This window comes from Rhineura floridana, chromosome 1 (assembly GCF_030035675.1).
Source record: "Rhineura floridana isolate rRhiFlo1 chromosome 1, rRhiFlo1.hap2, whole genome shotgun sequence".
NCBI lineage: Eukaryota > Metazoa > Chordata > Lepidosauria > Squamata > Rhineuridae > Rhineura > Rhineura floridana.
Genome location: NC_084480.1, coordinates 66,145,708 through 66,153,421, shown reverse-complemented (window position 1 = coordinate 66,153,421; position 7,714 = coordinate 66,145,708). Strand labels below are relative to the sequence as shown.

Sequence of the window (7,714 nt, the reverse complement as noted above, 5' to 3'; positions counted from 1 at the left end):
TGGGTTCTTATCTGGAGAGGCATTCCATCAGGTATTGTGGTCCCAAGCCACATAAAGCTTTATAAGCTTAAAACCAGCACCTTGAATCGAGCTCGGAAACATACAGGCAGCCAATGCAAGCAAGCCAGAATCGGTTTTATATGTTCGGACTGTCTGGTCCCTGTTGCCAATCTGGCCGCTGCATTTTGCACAAGCTGGATGATAATAAAAATGCCCAAAGACAGAAGCAGTGTAGTGAGTATGGCCTGTCACTTTAAGAGCCAGGCCTGGTTTGTAATAGAAACTTCCCTCCCTGGGTGTGGTTGCTTCTATAGTCAAGTGGGAACTAATTGGAATCATGGTCCTAGCTGCTGTGCTGAGTTGTTGACCTGTTGTTCACAAATAAATACAGTTCTTGAAGTTTTCCTGACTTGTTCTGCTTCCTGGTATTAGCACAGACCCACTACAAGATTTCCTTACACAGTGAGTATTCTTCCCAAACCTATGGGATACTACAGCTTTCATTCAGTTGATCTGCAGTTGTTATGTTGATTTGCCCTTCCTTTTTTATTTACCTGCACTTCTCATGAATGCTGGTGACTTCACTGGCACAACAAAAGAGTGGTTGCACATTGCATGAGGATGTATATTTTACATACACCACTTAACTTACAATTAAGTGATATACAAGTGCTGCTAAATAAATAAATGAGGATGAAAATTCTTCCTCTTTTCCTTTTAAGTTGCTCATGTTTTCCTTCCACCTATGGATCTGCTGCTATTGATAACCACAGCCCACTAAGGAAGTCATATGCTCAAATCACATCCTTTCTAGATCTAGTATCAGTACTATGTAATAGATCATCCAGTACATTTCTAATTGTGTGTGTTATGTGCCTTCAAGTCGATTACGACTTATGGCAACCCTATGAATCAGCGACCTCCGATAGCATTGTTATAAACCACCCTGTTCACATCTTGTAAGTTCAGGTCTCTGGCTTTCTTTTTGGAATCAAACCATCTCTTGTTTTCCTTCCTCTTTTTCTATTCCCTTCTCTTTTTCCCAGCATTATTATCTTTTCTGTGAATCATGTGTTCTCATTATGTGTCCAGAGGATAACCTCAGGTTCATAATTTTAGCTTCTAATGATAGTTGCAACTGAACGGGGCAAAATAATACACAAACACATTAGCTTGGGTTGAACAAGGGCCACTTTATTAAATCATAACATAAACCTCTTTTAAAGTGACCTGCAGAGGGAAAACCTAGGTGCGGGAATTGTCTTTAAGCAAGCATCTTGCCATAATAAATTATAATAATAATAATAAATTTAATTTATGTGTCGCCTATCTGACCAATGGCCACTCTAGGCGACTTATATGTGGAAAATTAAAACACAATACAATAAATACAAAATACAAAGTAGAACAGTATTGTAGTGGCAAAGATGGCGACGAGAGAGGATGTTTGATTGGGAGCTCTGCACCTCAGCTCCTAATTTCTTCCCTTTCTACCGCCTGGTATTTATCATCTTACCTTATCATTGATGTCTTTGCTTATGCTTATGCTTATGCCGGCGTTGGTACGATCTTGGACTGTGGTTGGACTTTACATCTTTGCCTGGACCCAGTTTTGCTGTTTTGGCCTTTGGTTCGGGGCGGAGCCGCGGCTCTTGGGTTGCTCTGACCCGTTGTGGAGTTCCATCTTTGGCATGCTACGGCTGGAGTGTGTTGGGGGCCGCTGTTGCCGCGGCATTGCTGCTCTGGCTGCTGCGGTTCTCGAGGAGTCGCTGCCCTCCGGGTGCTTCTCGAGTGCTTTTGGGCCGTTTGGGCCGTTTGTTTCTGGGCCCGTTGTTTGGTCTCCGGCGTGGCTCTGGCCGTTTCGGATTTACAACTGCTGCTGCCTTGGCTTTTGTTGTTGCTGCCGCTGCTCTCCAGGTCTTCTGGACTGCCTGTTGGTCGGTGTTCGGCTTTGTCGTCGGTCGCCGGCTGCCGCGGCTGTGACACACCTGTAAGTCCTGGATCGATGCTGCTAGGTTCCGCTGCTTCTGCCTGCTGCTCTGTCGCTGGATCGATGCTGCTGGGTTCCGCTGCTTCTGCCTGCTGCTCTGTCGCTGTTTCATCGTGGCTTTCTGCCTGCTTGCCGCCAGTCCATTCAAGTTTGCTGCTTGGGGCGTGTCTTGTCCTTCTGGCTTGCTTACTTGCTGTTTACTGGGTCGTGGGCAGATATTTTACAACTTTATTTGATGACATTACTTATGGATGAAGCTTGATGCGGAGGAGAATTTTAACGTCGGCTGCTATTGCTGCTGTTTGGGTGCATTTTAATTGTCTGTTTGTTTTGTCTGTTGTGTGTATGAATGAGATTGTGTGGACGTGTTTGTGTATATTTATGTGTATTTTTATGCGTTGTTGTGTGAATGTGTTTGTTTGTATTTAAATATTTTTAAAATGTGCCTGGGAGAGCATGCTTTGTATTTATAGGGGGGGCTTCCGGGGGGCCCAATTAGCGTAGTGATGGGTAATGGGAGGTATGGCGTTAGGAGGAGAACATGCCAGGTAAGGGGAACTCGCCCCAGACAAGTTGTATCTGTGCCTTGTTCCGGTTCTCCTCAAGACCACAGAACTGCTGGTTGTTCTATCAGCCAGCCCTTAGATCTCCAGGTGCTGCTTTTGAATGCCAGGTCGGTATATAATAAAACCTCCCTTGTCCATGATTTAATTGTGGATGAGGGTGCCAACCTGGCGTGTATAACCGAGACCTGGGTGGGTGAGCAGGGAGGAGTTGCCCTCTCTCAGCTTTGCCCACCTGGGTATACGGTGCAGCACTATGGCAGATCTGAGAGCCAGGGAGGCGGGGTCGCTGTGGTCTATAGGAGTATTTTCTCTCTCACCAGGCATCCTGTCCAGATGACAACTGGTCTAGAGTGCCTCCACCTTGTACTGGGCCAAGGAGACAGACTGGGAATCTTGTTGGTGTACCGCCCACCTTGCTGCCCAACAGCTTCCCTAGCTGAGCTGACAGAGATAGTCTCGGAGGTGTTGTTGAGGTCCCCCAAACTTGTGGTGTTGGGGGATATCAACGTTCATGCCGAGACTGTCTTATCTGGAGCGGCTCAGGACTTCATGGCCTCCATGACAACCATGGGGCTGTCTCAATTTGTTACTGGCCCAACACATGTGTCGGGTCACACTCTTGATTTGATCTTCGCCACTGGTCATGGAGATGGTGATCTGGAGGTGGGGTATTTTTCATCTACTCCATTGTCATGGACAGATCACTGCCTGCTGAGTTTTAGACTTACGACGACTCTTTCCCTCTGCAAGGGTGGGGGACCCATTAAGTTGGTCCGCTCCTGGAGGCTTATGGATCCTATTGGTTTTCAGAGGGCTCTGGGAGTTTTTCCAGCTGATAGTACTGGCGCTCCTGTTGAGGCCTTGGTCGAACTGTGGAATACAGAGATGGCCCGGCCTATCGACACGATCGCTCCCGCGCGCCCTCTTCGATGCAGAGCTCATACAGCTCCGTGGTATACCCCGGAGCTGAGAGTGATGAAGCAAGAGAGAAGGAGGCTGGAGTGCAGATGGAGATGAACTCCAGACGGATGCAATTATGCTTTGGTAAGTGCCTCTACTAAGTCATACATAAAAGCGGTAAGGGCGGCGAAGAAGTCCTACTTCGCTGCCTCTATCAAGACATCTCTCTGCCGCCCAGCAGAGCTTTTTAGGGTTGTATGAGGACTCTTACATTCTGGTCCTCAAGATACCATTGAAACATCTGAAGCTCGCTGTAACGACATCGCAGGGCACTTCCAAAATAAAATCGCATGCATCCGTAGGGACCTAGACTCTGATGTTATGACAGATGAATCCATTGAAGTGTCCAGAACACGGTCTTGTCTTTCATTATTGGATGAGTTTCAGTTGGTGCAGCTTGAGGAAGCGGACAAGGTGTTTGGATTGGTGCGGGCGACCACGTCTGCTCTAGATCCTTGTCCATCTTGGCTGGTCAAGGCTAGCAGGACTAGTACCTCCGGCTGGGCCAAGGAAGTGATAAATGCCTCCTTGAGTGAGGGAGTAGTCCCTAGTAGCCTCAAGGAGGCAGTAGTGAGACCTCTTTTGAAGAAACCTTCCTTAGACCCAGATAACTTGAACAATTATAGACTGGTGGCAAATATCCCCTTTTTGGGCAAGGTTCTGGAGCGGGTGGTTGCCAATCAGCTCCAGATGCTCTTGGATGAGACCAATTATCTGGATCCGTTTCAATCCGGTTTTAGGCCTGGTTTTGGCACTGAAACAGCCTTGGTCGCCCTGTACGATGACCTCTGTCGGGAGAGGGACAGAGGGAGTGTGACTCTGTTGATTCTCCTTGATCTCTCAGCGGCGTTTGATACCATCGACCATGGTATCCTTCTGGGGAGACTCGTGGAGTTGGGAGTTGGAGGCACTGCTTGGCAGTGGTTCCGCTCCTACTTGGCGGATCGTCGCCAGAAGGTAGTACTTGGGGAACATTGCTCGACACCTTGGACTCTCCATTGTGGAGTCCCTCAGGGGTCGATTTTGTCCCCCATGCTTTTCAACATCTACATGCAGCCTCTGGGTGCCATCATCAGGAGTTTGGGAGTGCGTTGCCACCAGTACGCTGATGACACGCAGCTCTATTTCTCCTTTTCATCTTCTACAGGTGAGTCTGTGGATGTGCTGAATCATTGCCTGACCGTGATAATGGACTGGATGAGAGCTAATAAACTGAGACTCAATCCAGACAAGACTGAGACACTGTTGGTGAGTGCCTTCCCTGCCCACATGGTGGATGTTCACCCTGTTCTAGATGGGGTTACACTCCCCTTGAAGGAACAGGTTCGTAGTCTGGGAGTTCTTTTCGATCCTTCCTTGTCTCTTGAGGCGCAAGTGGCCTCGGTGGCAAGGAATGCGTTCTACCACCTTCGGTTGGTAGCCTAGCTACGCCCCTATCTGGACAGGGATGACCTCGCCTCAGTTGTTCATGCTCTGGTAACTTCTAGGCTGGATTACTGTAATGCGCTCTACATAGGGCTGCCCTTGAAGACAGTTCAGAAGCTTCAGCTAGTGCAAAACGCAGCAGCCAGACTGCTGACGAGGACCAGCCGGTCAGCGCATATAACACCTGTTCTGGCCCGTTTGCACTGGCTACCTATTTGTTTCCGAGCCAGATTCAAGGTGCTGGTTTTGACCTATAAAGCCTTACACGGCGTGGGGACGCAATATCTTGTGGAACGCCTCTCCTGCTATGAACCTACCCGGTCACTTCGCTCAGCATCTAAGGCCCTCCTCCGGGTACCAACCCATCGAGAAGCCCGGAGGACAGTTACTCGATCTAGGACCTTTTCTGTAGTGGCCCCCGAACTGTGGAACAGCCTCCCCGAAGAAGTACGCCTGGCTCCTACACTTCTATCTTTTCGGTGCCAGGTTAAGACCTGGCTATGCTCCCAGGCATTTTAAGCATTTATGTTATAATTTTATATTTTTATTTTTTATTTTGTTGCTGCTTGTGTTTATTGTTTGTTGTCTGATTTTATTGTTGATATTTTGTATTTTAACCTTTTAGTACACCGCCCAGAGAGCCACTCGCTATGGGCGGTCTATAAATGAAACAAATAAATAAATAAATAAAAACAGTGCAACAGCAAAAGCAATAATAATACAGGGCATGAGGCATTTAATCATAGCAGTTAGCCCTCTCCGGAAATCCCGAAGGCCTGTTGAAAGAGCCAGGTCTTTAAGGCTTTGCGGAAGACATTTAGGGAAGAGGCATGCCGTAGATCTTGTGGGAGGGAGTTCCAGAAGGTGGGGGCCGCCACTGAGAAAGCCCTCTCTCTAGTTCCCGCCAATCTAGCTGTTTTTGTTGGCAGGATTGAGAGAAGGCCCTGTGTGGCTGATCGTGTCAGGTGGCATAATTGGTGGCGTTGAAGGTGCTCCTTTAGATAAACTGGGCTGAAACCGTATAGGGATTTAAAGGTTAATACCAACACCTTGAATTGGGCCCGGAAAACAACAGGAAGCCAGTGTAGATCGAACAACACAGGTGTGATGTGATCCCGGCGGCGACTATTCATAAGTAGTCGAGCCGCCGCGTTTTGTATAAGTTGTAGTTTCCAGACCGTTTTCAAGGGTAACCCCACGTAGAGCACATTACAGTAATCCAAACGAGAGGTGACCAGGGCACGTACTACCAGTGGGAGCTGATGAGCAGGAAGGTAGGGTTGCAGCCTTCCTATGAGGTGTAGTTGATACCAAGCTGCCCGGCTCACTGCCAAAATCTGAGCCTCCATGGACAGCCTGGAGTCAAGTACAACCCCAAGGCTACGGACCTGGTCCTTCAGGGGAAGACTCATCCCATTGAACTTCAGGTCAACATCTCCCAACCTTCTCTTGTCCCCCACAAGTAGCACCTCGGTCTTATCGGGGTTCAGCTTCAGCCTGTTCCTTCCCATCCATCCACTCACAGATTCCAGGCACTTGGACATGGTCTCCACAGCCAACTCTGGCGAAGATTTAAATGAGAGATAGAGCTGAGTGTCATCTGCATATTGGTGACACTGCAGCCCAAATCTCCTAATGATTGTCCCTATCGGCTTCATGTAAATGTTAAATAGCATGGGAGAGAGGATAGAACCCTGTGGCACACCACAATTGAGAGGCCAAGGGTCTGAAACCTCCTCCCCCAATGCTACCTGTTGGCACCTATCGGAGAGAAAGGAACGGAACCACTGCAGTACAGTACCTCCAATTCCCAATCCCTCCAGGCGATGTAAGAGGATACTGTGGTTGACAGTATCAAAAGCCACTGAGAGATCGAGGAGGACAAGAAATTCTCCCCTATCTAATGCCCTCCTCATATCATCTACCAGAGCGACCAAGGCTGTTTCAGTTCCGTGACCAGTCCTGAAACCCAATTGGTATGGATCCAAGTAATCTGTTTCATCCAAGTGTGTTGACAACTGGTTGGCCACCACTCGCTCAATGACCTTGCCCAAGAATGGAAGATTCGAAATTGGGCGAAAGTTATTAAGAACTTGGGGATCCAAGGAGGACTTCTTTAAGATGGGCTTTACAATTGCCTCCTTGAAAGCTAATGGCATCACACCCTCTTGCAAGGATGCGTTTACCACCGCTTTGATCCCCTCGCCCAATTTCTCTTTGCAGCTCATTAGGAGCCACGATGGGCATGGATCAGTTAGGCAAGTGGTAGGCTTCACAGTCGAGAGCACCTTGTCCACATCCTCAGAAGGGAGAAGCCGAAACCGATCCCAATTTACCGGCTTGCAACTGGCCAACTCTGGTTCACTTAATGTATCCACGGCGCACGGGATCGAGCTCTGCAAGTGTTCGATTTTATCGGCGAAGTGCTTTGCCAATCTGTCACAGGAGGCTTTTGACTGTTCCAAGGGTTCCTGAGCAACTGGACCGACCAGGCTACGAAGCACCTGGAACAGCCTCCTGGGACAGCACTCCGCAGACGCAATAAAGGCAGCAAAGAAAGCCTTCTTTCCTGCCCTTATTGCCACTTGGTAGGCAGCTACTGCTGCTCTAACCTGTGTCCGGACATCTTCGGAGTGGGATTTCCACCACCGGCGCTCTAGTCGTCTCACCACCTGTCTCAGCGAACGCAACCGTGGTGTATACCACGGCGCTAACTGAGTTCTATTCAGGGGGAGAGGACGTTTTGGAGCCAACCGGTCTAATGCCCCGGTGA

At 48.7% G+C, this 7,714-nt stretch overlaps 1 long non-coding RNA gene across 1 annotated transcript in view; it reads left to right on the top strand.

Moving 5' to 3' along the window:
* Positions 1–334: 334 nt before the first annotated feature.
* The window catches only part of LOC133363207 (uncharacterized), a 69,467-nt gene continuing 62,087 nt past the window's right edge, over positions 335–7,714 (top strand). Inside the window, exon 1 of the long non-coding RNA XR_009757676.1 lies at positions 335–462. This is a non-coding gene — a long non-coding RNA (uncharacterized LOC133363207). The remainder of the gene's footprint in view (positions 463–7,714) is intronic.